The following is a 16017-nucleotide window of genomic DNA, read 5'->3' on the forward strand; positions in this document are numbered from 1 at the left end:
TACCCCAGTTTTTCTTGCTCAGTCTTGTGAAAAATCATACATTATTAACATAATAGGCCTAGGATTAAGAGTGTTACAGAACATTATTTTTCCTTAAAGCTAAAATAATTTTTGTAGATTAGAGTTTGTTGAGAATAATTTCTCCTAAGCCAGAGATACAGAATTCATCACAATGGGAGTCCCAACTCTGATTACGTAGTAATTACTGCCTAGAACTGTGCATTGAGCATTGAGGCTGCATCAGCACTCTATAGCAAAGTGCACTTTGAATGATTTTTGATGTATGCCATGGGCAGAGAAAGAGGGAATAGTGGCCCAAATATTTGGCATTCCCTTCCTACGTTTTTAAGTAAATTATGATAGATTCTTATGTTTAAAAGAAATTTAATTTTCCTAGTTCACTTTTCTCATATATAAATATGAATAATTGTCTTCTTAGTGCCAATTCCTGAATAATGATTAAGTAATTTTGGCATTGAAAGCATTTATTTAAATTATTACTTTTATGAAAGTTACATTTTCATATCATATTCTATATAAAGGTCAGAATTAGGAAAGGCTTATAATGTTAAATCACCTACATTTAAAAATTATTTAATAGAAAAGAACCTAGATACAAATGCTTATGGCCACTTTATTCATAATTGCCCAAAATGGAAAACAACCCACATGTTCTCCATAGCTGAATATATAAACAAACTGTGCAATTTTACTTTATACTATACTATTCTGTATACTACCCCATATAGTATATAATGTACTGTGGAATACTGCTCAGCAATAAAAAAGCATGTCACCTTTAACAGAGTAAGAAGACAAAAAAGGAATGAACTATTAAGTAGTGAATCTCAAAGGCATGCAGAGTAGAAACTATTCTCAAAAAGGTTGCCTTCTGTATCATGCCATTTATAAGCTATTCTTGACAAGACAAACCTATATTGTTAGAAAACAGATCAGTAGTTATCAGGGGTTAGGGATTATGAAACTGCAAAAGTAATAGTACAAGGGATTGTGTATAATAGTACACAATAGTGTGTGATAGAAGTGTTCTGTATCCTGATTGTGGTGGTAGTTACATAAATCTGTACATGTTTTTAGGATTATAGAACTATTTGCCTCCCCCACCATCAAATCACTTTTATAATTTCAAATCAATTTTAGGAAAAATGTAGAATAATACCTTTTTTTTTTTGACACAAGGTAGTCTCACTATATTACCCTGGCTGGCCCCTAACTTCTGGACTCAAACAGTCCTACCTACCTCAACCTCTTGAGCATCTGGGACTACAGGCATGCACCACTAGAATGGAGAATAGTACTTTTAGTACAGGTTGTAAGTATGCTGTGATATGAAGTAAAAGGGAAATGCTGGGAATTAGAATAAAATGTCTAAGAAACTATATGCAAAGAAAAAAGTATATTGCAATTAGGCATTTGGGGTTGGTATTTAGTATTTAGTATTTGTATTTTATAATGGAAAAAGTATAAAATATCTATATTTTTGATACTGCTCTATGGTCTGGTTGAGGGAGCTCGATCAAGTAACTTAATTGTTCGAGTTACTAGGTTCTTTTTCTATGGAATAAGAAGTTTGTACCCTGTGCTTCTCAAACTGAAATACTAATAAACATTTTATTCTAGACTATGTTTGCATTAATACAAAAATGTTTTAAATTATTTAGCATTAAGTAAAATAGATGCTCCAGGAAAATGCTCCATATTTTTTCTGGTGGCTTCACATAGTCTCTGCCATTCCATTCTATTGTAATTGTAATAGCATGAAACTAGGTTATATAATATTTCTCATAGCTGTAAAGTTTGGTTTGTATTAATTTTTGTCAGATAGTTTTTTTTTAAGTTTTTATCTCTAAGTATTTAGTTTTCGAATACTATGCAGATCAGAAATTTAAGACCACTAGATGGAGATGTAAACAATATAGCGTTTGCTTCTGGTGCTCAGAAGTAACTTGGTGCAGCTTTAAGTATAATTCCCAGAAAAGAGGGGAGAAAACAAAGAACAAATCCACTTGTTTTTATCTTCCTAAATGTTATAATAATCTGGATTTGGGAAAAATAAGCTTCTGAACTAAGAATGAAATCCTCTGTGCTCAGATAGCATATTGTGAAACCCAAATATGAATGACTTTAAATGACTGCCTTTGGATGAATCTCCGTTGTTGCAATATGTGGCATTATTTGTTTTATAAGTGTATTTTGTCCTCACATATTTTTAATGATAGATACAAAATTAGAAATAAAATTTACCATTTAAAACACAGTGCAGACCGGGCGCGGTGGCTCATGCCTGTAATCCCAGCACTTTGGGAGGCTGAGGCGGGTGGATCACGAGGTCAAGAGATTGAGACCATTCTGGTCAACATGGTGAAACCCCGTCTCTACTAAAAATACAAAAAATTAGCTGGGCATGGTGGCGCGTGCCTGTAATCCCAGCTACTCAGGAGGCTGAGGCAGGAAGAATTGCCTGAACCCAGGAGGCGGAGGTTGCGGTGAGCTGAGATCGCGCCATTGCACTCCAGCCTGGGTAACAAGAGCGAAACTCCGTCACAAAAAAAAAAAAAAAAAAAAAAAAAACACAGTCAGTTTTTTCTCCTGCGTTTTTCTGTCCTTTTCTTTGATACTATAAAAAATAGTGAATGATCACTTGCCTCTTTTAAAACATACTTTTAAAAATTATATTAATTTCATGGCTTATTAGTTATTTTGAGTCTTCTACATTATAATTAGCAAAAGCATAGTTACACAAAATATTAAGAATTTCTTTAAAATAAACGTTGGAAACAAAATATTATTGTGTTATACTGCAGTCTTTTAAAGTGTTTAGAAAAAAAAAATAGAAAAGGACAAGGGCTTTTTGTTTTTGTAGACTTTTTCCTCTTTCTTATCTTTAAAATGAAGGAAGCTGTGTATTTTCAGGAGTTCAGTTTCTTCTTGAGAATTTTTATCATATAACTGTATATTTTTATTACTTTTCAAGCAAATATATGTGTTCATTGATAATTATATAAGCTTTGATATTTGTACATCATTATCACCGTTGAAGATTCCCTTTCAGCATAATACTTCTATCCAATAAGGGCTGACAATTTTATTTTAATTAATGATTCAATTTTTAAAAATTGTAATATATATAAAATAAAATTTGCTATTTTAACCACTTTTAAAAATTATAACACTTATATAACATAAATTTAACCATTTCACTCATTTTAAGCCTACAATTCAGTGGCATTAAGTACATTCACACTATTGTGCAACCATCCATTGCTTCTAAAACTTTTTCATCACCACAAATAGAAACTCTGTAACCAGTAAACAATAACTCCCTATTGCACCCAGTGTCTGGTAACTTCTAATCTACTTTCTGTTTTTATGAATTTGCCTTGACTGACTCAACTTTAAAATGACTATGTGTGTGTGTGTGTGTGTGTGTGTGTGTGTGTGTGTGTGTGTGCTGGCCTTGGATGTGTGGGCTCAAGCAGTCCTCTCAGCTCAGCCTCCCAAGTAGCTGGGACTACAGGCACCTACCATGTGCTCAGCTTAAAATTACTGTGTATTTTTAAATTTTCCACTTGAATGAGAAAATTTAATATGGTAAAGGCTTACTGTTGTCATTTAGGAGAAACATAATACCATGAATAGTGGTTTGTGCATATATGTAAACAGCTGTGAAGTGTCACAAAGAAACAAGTCACTAATATCAGAAAGCTTACAAGATACCTTATTAAAAAATGGTAATTGAAGCCATGCATAGTGTATCACATCTATAATCCCAGCAGTTTGGGAGGCCAAGGCAGGAGGATTGCTGGAGTTCAGGAGTTCAAGAGTAGCCTGGGCAACATAGCAAGACCTTATCTATAGTAAAAAATCAAAAAAATTAGCTGAACTTAGTGGGGTGCCCCTGCATGCCCAGTCACTTGGGATGCTGAGGTTGGAGAATAGCTTGAGCCTGTGACATGGAGGTTGCAGTGAGCTATGATCATGCCACTGCACTCCAGCCTGGGTGACAGAGTGAGACCGTGTCTCAAAAAAAGAAAAAAAAGGTAATTGAAACATTTCGCGTAGAAAAGCTAAGATTTTATTATATTCTCTAATGAGATGATATGTGGGGAAATATGAAAATAGGTAGGTAATTATTAAATCAGTTGGGGAAATCTGGAGAATCATTTTCTGTACATTATTTTAGATAAAATTGTACCTTAATTATCTCTGAAAAATAATTGATCTATTTTTTAGTATTTCTTCCGATTGTCTTTCTTGGGTTTCACAATTCTATAACTGGAGTGATTTCCCTTTATAAAGTTGGACATACATTGCTATCACATGTTTACCTTGAATTTACTCCCTCATATTCTCTGTTCACTAGGCATAGTGAATAGTTCACTAATGTATACAAATTTCTCCTATGATTCACGAATTAGAGGATTTTTACAGTTAATGGGCTCATTTAACATTTGTTAAATTGTATTCTGTTGTACCTTTTTTTACTGAAAAAGTGTGATGTGTTTAAAAAATATTTTAATATTTTATTGCCTCTTTTAATTTGTTTATTATAATAGAAACAAGGTCTCAAATTCCTGGCCTCAAGTGATTCTCCCACCTATGCTTCCCCACAGTGCTAGGATTATATGCAAGAGCCACTGTGCCAACTTCTAATAAGTCTTATTCCAGTCTAAAATGAGAGGATTCTGTCTTGTCTTCCCCAATTCCGTATTGGTGTATTATTTCTCTCCCAGTGAGGAACTCTGGCTCCCAAGAGTGTTTTATATGTTTACTCATTTGCTTAATGCTGCAACAAAGACAAAATCATACAAAAATGCTGCTCCAATGTCATTACAGACAATAGGCTTTTAAGATAGAGCTGAAGAATTTTTTGAATTTTTATTTATTTTTCTAACAGTGAAAGGTATATACTTCAAATACTGTATTCAGAAATTATTTGGATTAGTTTTAGCTATGTTATTTATTCAAAATCTTTACATTTGTTTCTTCAAGTATTCAACTTTGGTTTTCTTTGTTCTTTTTATTTTTTTGATAAAATGATAACCAGAAACGAAAAAAAAAAAAAAAAACTAGTTATCTAAAGAAGGTGAGTGAAAGAGTAGAAGGGTTCAAGAGTGAAGGGGATTCACTCTTGTCGTCGAGGCTGGACTGCAATGGTGCAATCTCAGCTCACTGCAACCTATCTCAGCTCACTGCAACCTCTACCTCCCAGGTTCAAGTGATTCTCTTACCTCAGCCTCCCAAGTAGCTGGGATTACAGGCACATGCTAACACGCCTGGCTAGTTTTTGTATTTTTTAGTAGAGATGGGGTTTCACCATGTTGGCCAGGCTGGTCTTGAACTCCTAACATGAAGTGATTGGCCCACCTCAGCCTCCCAAAGCACTGGGAATCCTTCCTTCCCCTTCCGCTTTCCCTTCCTTCCTTTCTTTTCATTTTTCCTTCCCTTTCTGTTTCCTTTCCCTTTCCCTTTCCTTTCTTTCTTTTTTTTTTTTTTTTGAGACAGGGTCTCACTTCGTTGCCCTGGCTGGAGTACAATGGTGTGATCACACAGCTCACTGTAGCCCTCACTTACTGGACCCAGGTGATCCTTCATCTCAGCCTCCCAAGTAACTGGACTATGAGCACATGCCACCACACCCAGGTAGTTTTTGTAGAGATGAGGTTTCACCATGTTGCCCAGGCTGGTCTTGAACTCGTTGGCTCAAGCAATCTGCCCACCTCGGCCTCCCACCTCAGCTGGGATTACAAGTATCAGCCACTGCATCTGACTTCCCTGTTCTTTTAAATTAAAAAAAAAAATTTTTTTTAAATTATATTATTTACTCTTAAATGTTCTTAAATAAAAACTATACAAAAATATATAATCAATGAAATGTCATTCCCTCTTTTGTCCCTTCTACTCTTTCACTCACCTTCTTTAGATAGCTAGTTCTTTTTCTGTGTCTGGTTATTCCTCTAGAGGGTTTTTGTTTTGTTTTGTTTTGGTTTTCATTCTGTCTGTGTATGTGTTTTTGTGTGTGTGTGTGTGTGTGAAAATATGTATATCTTCATATGTAATTATATATTCTTATTTCTTTCAGAAAAGATAGCTACTATGTGTACTTTTTTATAGTTTTGATTTGTTTGATTTTTGCCTAATATATCCTGGATATATTTTTATCAGTTCATAGAGATCTTCATTATTCTTTTACAGCTACATAATTTGGGATGTACAGTGTGTGGGTATCCATAGTTCAACCTTCTAATGTAAGACCATTTATGTGTTTTTCCTGTGTTTTGCAATTTCAAATAATGCTGCAATTCATCACCTTGTACATAGATACTTTTATACATTTAGAGCTGTATATTCAGGGCAAATTCCAGAAATGGGTTTGTTAAATCAAAGGATAAACACCTTTGTAGTTTTGTTTGATGTTGCCAGATTCTTCCCTTTAGAGATTATAGCATTTTATATCCCACCAGCAATGGTTAAATTCCTGTTTCCTTACAGCCTCACCAACAGAGTAATTGTCAAACTTTAGAGTTGTTGCTGGTCTAAAGGTGAGAAATGGTATCTTAGTGTAGTTTTAACTTGCATTTGTCTCATGAAAGTGAACCTGAATGTATTTTCATATGTTTTAGAGCCATTTCATATTAAGTTTCTGAATCATCTGCTTAATTTTTTTTTTGCCTATTTTTCATTGGGATTAGATTTTTTAATTGGTTATCTAAGAGTTCTTTATGTCTTAGAAATATTAGCCTTTTACCTGTAGTTTATGTTGCAAGTATTTCCTCCCTGCTTATCATTTGTCTCTGGACTTTACTTACGATGTTTTTTGCCATACAGAAGTTTTTCATTTTTATGTAACAGATTTGTCAATATTTTCTTTTAATGAATCTGGAGTTTGAGTCATATATATAAAATCTTTCTCAATATCTAAGTTATAAGGAAATGAATATATGTTTCATTTCGCTCTGTATCATTTTATACTTTACATTTAGAACTTAGGTCTACTTGGGGTGTATGCATATGTATGGTGTGCAAAATGAATCCACATATATCATTTTCCAAATAGCTATCTAGTTATCTCAACATTATTTATTAAAAAGTTCATTTTTCCTCTAGTCTTCTGAGATAACCTCTTTATTGCAAACTAAATTTCTAAATCTATACTTGTCAGTTTTTAGAATCTTTATTCTTCCTCACTGGTCTTCTGTCTATTCATGTGTTAATACTATACTAGTTTAGTTATAGTAGATTTCTAATATATTTAAATAACTGGAAGATCTAAGCTTTCCTTTTCTTTATTAGGGTTTTTCTGCTATGCTTTCATCCTTACCTGTCATATGGATATTAGTATCAACTTGTTCAGTTGCAGACCACACTAATTTTATAAATTTCAGTATAATTAATAAATTTGTAATAATGAATCATTCTATTGATGAGCAAAGGATGTATTTGTGTTCATTCAAATCTACTTTTATTATTATTTAGAGTGTTTTAACGTTTTCCTCGTAAAGACTTTGCATGTTTGTTTTTAATTTATTCCAGATATTTTATTTTTTATTGCTATTTAAATAGACTTTTTTATTCTATTGTATCTTATAATTATTGTATGAAAAAATGAATTTTAAAGACAAAAAAGAGCAAAAACATGAAGTTTCAAATAACAAATGCACAATAAACAAAGTAAAAATGACAGATAACAAACCAGAAAAATATTTGTAGTGTATGTCCCAGACACAGGGTTATTATCTGTAATATGTTAAGAGTTGCTGAAAATAAAGGAAAAAATGTACATTAACCTTATGGAAAAAAATCTGTACTATGAACAGACATCTAAAACAAAAAAATTTTTTTTTGAGACACAGTTTTGCTCTGTCGTCCAGGCTGGAGTGCAGTGGCAGGATCTCAGCTCACTGTCTGCCTCCTGGGTTCAAGCGATTCTCCTGCGTTCAAGCGATTCTCCTGCTTTAGCCTCCTGAGTAGCTGGGATTGCAGGCACGTGCCACCACACCTGGCTTATTTTTTGTATTTTTAGTAGAGATAGGGTTTCACCGTGTTAGCCAGGATGGTCTCAATCTCCTGACCTCGTGATCCGCCTGCCTCGACCTCCCAAAGTACCAGGATTACAAGCATGAGGCACCGCACCCGGCATAAAAATTTTTTTTAAACAACAGAATACATGCTCAGGTTACTCATGAGAAGAGGTGAGAGTGCACTAATACATAATTTTTTACTTATGAAATTGGCACAAACCCATGAATTTCCAGCTGTTGGTGAGGATGTGAGGAATCAGGCATTGTCATACACTACTTATAGGATTACAAAGTGATATCATACTATGGAAAGAGATTTGGCATTATTTTGCTGTGTGTCATATACATTTACCCTTTCAAGCAGCAGTTTCATTGCTATGTCCCAAAATTTAATTGAAAAAAAAAATGCAGTATGAATTATATACAGGGTTATTTATTATAATCTTATTTCTAGTAGAAAGAGACTAGAAACAATTCAAACATCTATCAAGAGGGAATGGTTGACTAAAACATGGTACATCCACACAATTGTGAAACACAAGCCTGTAAAAAAGAATGAAGAATATCACTATATACTACTGGAGTGGTTTCTAAGATATTTTGTTAAGTAAAATAGTGAAGTTCAGAAGACTACATAGCATTCTATATTTTATCTGGCCCATTTTATCTGTATAGTTCAGAGGAATATATCTGTACCAAAGTGCAGAGAGAAATGAGGATGGAAGATACAGAAAAGAGCTTAAGAGCCAAATGGGACATGGGGTGGCAGAGGTCTAACAAAAGGTAACATCTGTATATTTGGAAATTAAGCCAGATAGTTCTCCATTACCCTTGGATCAAAGAATAAACTATAGTGTAAATTAGAAAAATATTTTGAGGCCGGGTGCAGTGGCTCACATCTGTAATCCTATCACTTTGGGAGGCTAAGGTGGGTGGATCACTTGAGGTCAGGAGTTCAAGATCAGCCTGGCCAACATGGTGAAACCCCATCTCTCCTAAAATACAAAAATTAGCAGGGCGTGGTGGTGCATGCCTGTAATCCCAGCTACTCAAGAGGCTGAGATGGGAGAATTGTTTGAACCAAGAGGTGGGGGTTGCAGTGAGCCAAGATAGTGCCAATGCACTCTAGCCTGGGTTACAGAGTGAGACTCCATCTCAAAAAAAAGAAAAAAAGAAAAAATTTTGAAATGAATGCTAAAAATAAGACAAAACTGATGGGATACATGAAAAGCTATGCTCAGAATGAAATTTAGATCCTTACATGCATATAGTAAAAGAAGAAAGCACCCCAAATGATTTAAAAATTGATTTTTTAATATGTTAGAAAAATATCAGAAAGATAAATTTAAGGAGAATAAAAGGATAATAAAGGTTAAAGTAGAATTAATGAAATAGAAAATAAGCATATATTAGACAAAAACTAAAACTGCAAGTTCATTCTTTGGAAATATCATTAAAACTGATAACAAGAATTGTCAGGAAAAGACAAGAAGACACAAATTGTCATTATCCAAAATGAAGAAGAGGATATCATTACATAGCCAACAGACTTTAGGAGGATATTTTTAACTATGCTAATATATTAGGAAATTTATGTGAAATGGAAAAGTTCCTGGAAAAATTCAACATACAAATAAAAGAAGTTGTCTATATTTGTTAACAATAGTTAAAAACCTTTCCACATAAAGACTTCAGGTTCCACTGGCTAATTATTTAAAACATTACTTTAAGATAAAGTAGAATATAAATGAACACTTGCCAACTCATTTTATGAGACCAGCTTATTTTGGTACCCAGATCTGACAACTAGAAAATAAAAGTCCCATATTTCTTTTTTGGAAAATAAAGACAAAATCTCGCTTATTGAACTTTAAGTTTGGTTGTAATTCAAGTGGAGCAACTCCATCATACACTGCTAATAGATGACAGCATTTTGGACACTTTTTGTGACTGCTAAAACTGATTCGTGTGTGTGTGTGTGTGTGTGTGTGTGTGTGTGTGTGTATGTATGTATGTATCACTTTTCATTTCCATTTCTAGATATACCCCATACACATGAATATGTGCACCAATAAGATATGTACAAGAATCATAGCAGCATTATTCTACTAGTTTGAGCCCAGACTGGGCAACATAGTAGGACTTTATATCTTTGAAAATGAATGAAATCCTACTGCTACTAGGTGCAGCAGCAGGGATATATCTCACTAACATAATGTTGAATCCGTAAAACTCAATGCAAAATAATATGTAAATGTACTATATGATTTCATTTACATAAAATTCAAAAACATTCTAAATTATTCAATATTTTTAGAATTCATAGTGCTTATTTTTGTGAATAATGATAGGGAGTAGTGATTGAGAAGGGTATATTAAGGGGCTTCTGATGTGTTTGTAATGTTCTATTTCTTGAACACTTGTCCACTTTGAAATGCTTTATAAAACTATGTGCTTATGGTTTATGTACTTCTGTTGATTATACTTCAATATATATATGTTGATTAAATAAAACTACCCTTCTTCAAAAAGAAAGACTTGAAAGTATAGCTACCAAATACAATACGTATACATTTTTTGTTTGTAATTCCCAAAAAGAAAGCTGTAAAATAATTTGATGAGACAATTAAGTAAATTTGAATACTGACTGAATATTATTGAAAATTTCTGGCCAGGTATGGTGGGTCATGCCTGTAGTCCCAGCAATTTGGAAGCCAAGGTAGGAGGATCCTTTGAGTCCAGGAGCTTGAGACCAGCTTAGGCAGCATAGTGAAACCCCATCTCTACAAAAAAAATTTTAAATTAGCCAGATGTGATGACACAGGCCTATAGTCCCAGCTATTTGGGAGGATGAGGTGGGAGGATTGCTTGAGCTTGGGAGGTCACGCCTGTAGTGAGCTGAGCCATGATTGTACCACTTCACTCCAGCCTGGATGACAGAATGTGAAAGACCCTGTTACAAAAAAAGAAAATGATCGTTGATTTTTAGGTGTCAGAATGGTATAGCAATTTTTTTTAAGTTTCTTCTTTTATAGACACATTCTGAGGTAGTTACACATGAAATGATAGGATGGATGGATGTAGTTTGCTTTTAAGTAATCCAGTAAGAGAAATGATTAGAGGTATTGTATTAGTCAGGGTTCTCTAGAGGGACAGAACTAATGGAATATATATATATATATATATATATATATATATATATATATATATGAGTTAATTAAGTATTACCTCACACAATCACAGGGTCCCACAACAGGCCACAGGCCATCTGCAGGCTGAGGAGCAAGGAGAGACAGTCCGAGTTCCAAAACTGAAGAATTTGGAGTCAGACGTTTGAGGGCAGGAAGCATTCAGCATAGGAGAAAGATGTAGGTTGGGAGGCTAGGCCAGTATCTCTTTGCAGATTTTTCTTCCGGCTTATATTCTAGCCATGCTGGCAGCTGATTAGATTGTGCCCACTCAGATTAAGGGTGGGTCTGCCTTTCCCAGCCCACTGACTCAAATGTTAAAGTCCTTTGGCAACACCCTCACAGACACATCCAGGATCAATACTTTGTATCCTTCAATCCAATCAAGTTGACACTCAGTATTAACCATCACAGGTATAGAAGAAATAAGAATGCCCATATGTTCATAATATCTTAAACTGTATAAGAATATATGTGGGTTTATTATTATGACTTTTCCTACTATTCTGAATCCTTGGAAATTTGTATAATGGATACTTACATTTTTGTAAATAAATAAAAATCCTTTTCACATAACATAGCTGCAGATATTTTTGTTTTCTGCAACTATAAATTAACTTATATGGTATCAAGTGTTAAAGAGAGAGAGGCTAAGAACTAGAAATGACAATTCTAATGGAAACCGTTTGGATGGAGGCCACACCACAATGCGACACAGTGATGGACTAAACATCTGCAACAGGCACAGTAAAATGACAAACTGTTTTTCTTATCAGCAAACTGTATTGCCCATATAAATGAGAATTCCACCAGACCTGAGAAGCATACTTTTTGGGTGGGAGAGAATGTGTATTTTTGGAGTAGAAGAGGATTTATATATATTTCTCACCCCTCTATTTCAGTTACTGGAGAGTCTGGCAACACATTTCCCTGACTGAAAACAGATAGTTTTGATACATGAAAATTATAACTTGATACATGAAATTATAACTTCTAACGTTGTCAATTAGTTGTGATTAGTTTCACAAGATCAGTGAACCTATGTAGCATGTTTTAAGTCAAGCCAGACTTTGGATAAGGAACTAACTAGTAGAAAAACTTATGTGTCATTCAATGCAATATCTTTTTTTAAAGCATAGCTTATAAGCTTAAGGGGCTAAAATATTATTACATTTACAAGCCTCATGTTAGAAAGGAAACTGAGACCCTCTGAGCTAAGTATCTTGCTTTTTGGCCTTTTCCAAATAATATTGCCTGCTAACACAATCCAGGATTATTTGGAGAATAGCTGCTTAAGTGTTTGTAGCAGAAGAAAATAATATTTGTCTATAATATATTATTTGCTGTGAGAAAGCAAGAATACCTTTTCAGATGTCTGGAAATACTGACAAAGATGCCAGATTCAAGGAGCTTTTATTGGCCAAATGTTGACAATTTGAACATAAAAAAGAAGACCATGATTACGATAAATGGAACCAGTTGAATCTGTGAAAAGCCTGCCATGATGAGGCTCAAAAGGAGCAAGTACATTGTGCTCAGTAAAGTCATACCCATCTACATGAGTCAATCCCCAGGTACAAAACATACAAAAGTATACACCTCATGGTTGTTGGCCAAATGATCACTCACCAAGGCCCAAGGAGTGGACTCTGGAGAGAAAGATTTGTGACTATTGACCTTAGTTTGTGTTCAGTGTAAGAACCCTTCAAATACAAGTGTTTTTGCAGGTGTTTTGAGGCAACCCTCAAGAAAGTGTTGGGCCTAATTTTGGACAGATGCTCATGGAAGCTTGAGACTTGGCCTATTATTCACTTGCCTCTCAGTAAACTCTCAGAAATATGCTAGGTGTATGTTATATACTTAGACCAGGTTAGCTGGCAAGCACTCCCCAAAGTCTGAAGCAACAGGAGGAGGAGTCAGAAAGCTATAACACTTCCCTCTCTCCAAAAGAATAAAGTAGATGCTGCTTATACCTGGAAAAACCTTCACTCTGGTTAGCATCACTGGCAACTGTATTTCCATGAGGATTCTAAGGTCCCAGGATTTTGTATAAGATGTAGTGTTGTTTACTTTCTATTTTAATGAAAACTGTATAGTTTTATTTTCTTCTGTTTATCTTTCCAACTTGGGGGATTTATGGGAAAGAAAAAGACAATACTGACAGTTGTTGAACATTGTTTATGTGGGTGAGATCCCTTAGATTTAACAATTAAAACATTACAACTTGTGTGTTTATGTGATCGACTGCTATAAATCAGCTACAATATAATCCTTAAGTACATTCATGGTTGTTACACTACTTCTTCTTCAACATTTTTGAAATGTGTGCCATAAATCCTCGTTGTCTCAATTGATTGTGAGCAGTCTTATATTCTAAAGCAAAATTATTGTTTTGTTGCAACTAGAAAACTATTCTTATATCTTATTAAAAAGTTTAGAATGTTTATATGGAAAATGAAATAGTAATGTCTAATATAAACTTTATACAAAAGTTTATGATGTTTATATGAAAAATCAAATAGTAATGCCTAATATAACAATATATACACAAAGAAAAAAGAAGTAAAGGGTTTCTGGGATGAAAATGAGGTGAAGAATTTTCAAGTCACACTTAAGTTTGACAACATGGTTGTATTTTTGAGCAGCTCACTAGAACTATTCTAAGAGTTGTAGAACATTATTACATACAGTACAGTTAGGATTAGTTGTTTTATAAAGGAATTTGTTGATATGATTAAAAATTATATATACATGAGAAGTGACCATTAGAGGGAAAAACAACATGCTATCCAAATCTGAAAGGCCATTAGCATAAGCATCTCTAGTGTTTGGTCTTCATTATATAAATGTATCAGATTATTTGCTAAGAATACATAAACTTTTTCTGCTAACTTGACTAGTATACTGAGTATCCCTGAGCAGAAAGAGTACATATTCATTGACCATGCCTCTGAAAACTTCAGCAGGACCAGGCAATTATTTTTTTTTGTCTAATTGGTGAAATCATCCCAATAAATAACTGTTGTATCCGATATGTTCTCTTCTTTTTAAAATTGAGACATTTATATTTAAACTCAATTTTAAAACATTGCCTCTCTGGGTTCACTTTTAAAATATTTGAGGTAGTACCTTCTAGAAGGAATTAGTTATTTATGTCCTATATAGCTACCAATTGTTTTCTGTCTTAATGTCTATCACCCTTGCATGCATTTTTTTTTTAATTTGAAATGGTTCTTTGAGACAATGAAAGTATTGCAAGGAGCTCCAGTGGCCCAATTGAATTATAAAACATTAACCAGTAAGACAGCAGTTCTGAACATCAACCTTGACAGCTTATGAGTGAAGACAGTAGATAGTAAGGGAGGGCCAGATTTAAAGGTTCAGTATATTTGACATGACAAAAATCAAGGGATGAGGAATACTGAGGTGCAGTTAGAACCGTGAGTACTATTCTTGGAAAAGCAGGCCTAGACAGACTTATAATCTGAAACCTAAGATAAAGAAAATAATTATGAAAGCAGACAGAGAAAAGTTTGCTTTACATATAAAAGAACAATAATTTGAAGGCCAACATTTTTCATCAGGAAGCATAGAGGACAGAAGATAGTATAACATCATCTTAAAACCTGAAACAATAAATCAGTCAGTCCAGAATTCTGTGTCCAGTGGAAGTATCCTTCAGAAATGATGGCAAAATTAAGACAATTTTACAAATGGGAAACTAAGAGAAATTTGTCTCCAGCAGACCTATACTACAAGAAATGATAATGGAAGTTCTTCAATTGAAAAAGAAATGATATTAACAGAAAACTTGGACCTTCAGGAGCAAATGAAGAACATCAGAAATGGTAAATATCTGGATAAAAATAAAAGACTTTTTATCCTCTTAAATTCTTTAAAACTACCTTTGAATATATAAAACAAAATTATAACATTGGAGTTTTGGAGTTTTCAATATATGCAGATGTAATACATATTTACATTACTTTTATTTACAATAAAAGTTTTATAATTACTATAAAACACATAAAACTATAACAATATATGGTATGTGGCAAGGGGACAGGTGATTAAAGGGACTTAAATGCTTGCAAGGCGTATATATTTTACATGAAGAGGAGATAATAGTGTTCTGCTTGAACTCTGAAAGGTTAGAGATGTATATTGTGATACATCTCTAGAGATTAGTGAAATCTCTAAAAAGAAAGTACAAAAAGGTATAGCTTATGAGCCAATAGAATTGTTAAAATGCAGTACTAAAAAGTATTTAAATTATCTTTCTAAAAAGTAGGAAAGAGGCTGAGCATGGTGGCTCATATTCCAGCACTTTGGGAGGCCGAGGTAAGTGGAATCACTTGAGGTCAGGAGTTGTATGTGAAGACCAGCCTGGCCAACATGGTGAAACCCCATCTCTAGTAAATATACAAAACTTAGCCAGGCATGGTGGTGCATGCCTGTAATTCCAGCTACTCAGGAGGCTGAGGCAGAAGAATTACTTGAACCCAGGAGGCAGAGGTTGCAGTGAGTCCAGGTCACACCACTTCACTTCAGCCTGGACGACAGAGCAAGACTCCATCTCAAAAAAAAAAAAAAAAAAAAAAGGAAAGAACAACAGAAACTACTGCAACAACAAATAGAGATAACAGAACTAAGTAATAAAGTTATTAAATGAAATTCAGTTATAACAATGATCACATTAAATATTAAAAGTCCAAATACTAAAATTTAAAGGCAGGTTGTTAGAGCAGATATAAAACAAAGAAGAGACTATACTTCCTACAAGAGAT

At 34.0% G+C, this 16017-nt stretch overlaps 1 protein-coding gene across 19 annotated transcripts in view; it reads left to right on the forward strand.

Moving 5' to 3' along the window:
* The window catches only part of BAZ2B (bromodomain adjacent to zinc finger domain 2B), a 432545-nt gene that overhangs the window by 35051 nt on the left and 381477 nt on the right, over nt 1-16017 (forward strand). For 18 of the 19 annotated variants that reach the window (XM_064382711.1, XM_064382695.1, XM_064382705.1 and 15 more), the window contains exon 3: nt 14976-15078. The gene's annotated coding sequence lies outside the window, so the exon portion shown is untranslated. Of the gene's footprint in view, nt 1-14399; nt 15079-16017 lie in introns of those variants that run through there. The other variant, XM_064382696.1, reaches the window with a different exon arrangement.

This window comes from Aotus nancymaae, unplaced genomic scaffold, assembly GCF_030222135.1.
Source record: "Aotus nancymaae isolate 86718 unplaced genomic scaffold, 86718_ANA_hifiasm-v0.15.2.pri h1tg000029l, whole genome shotgun sequence".
Classification (NCBI taxonomy): domain Eukaryota; kingdom Metazoa; phylum Chordata; class Mammalia; order Primates; family Aotidae; genus Aotus; species Aotus nancymaae.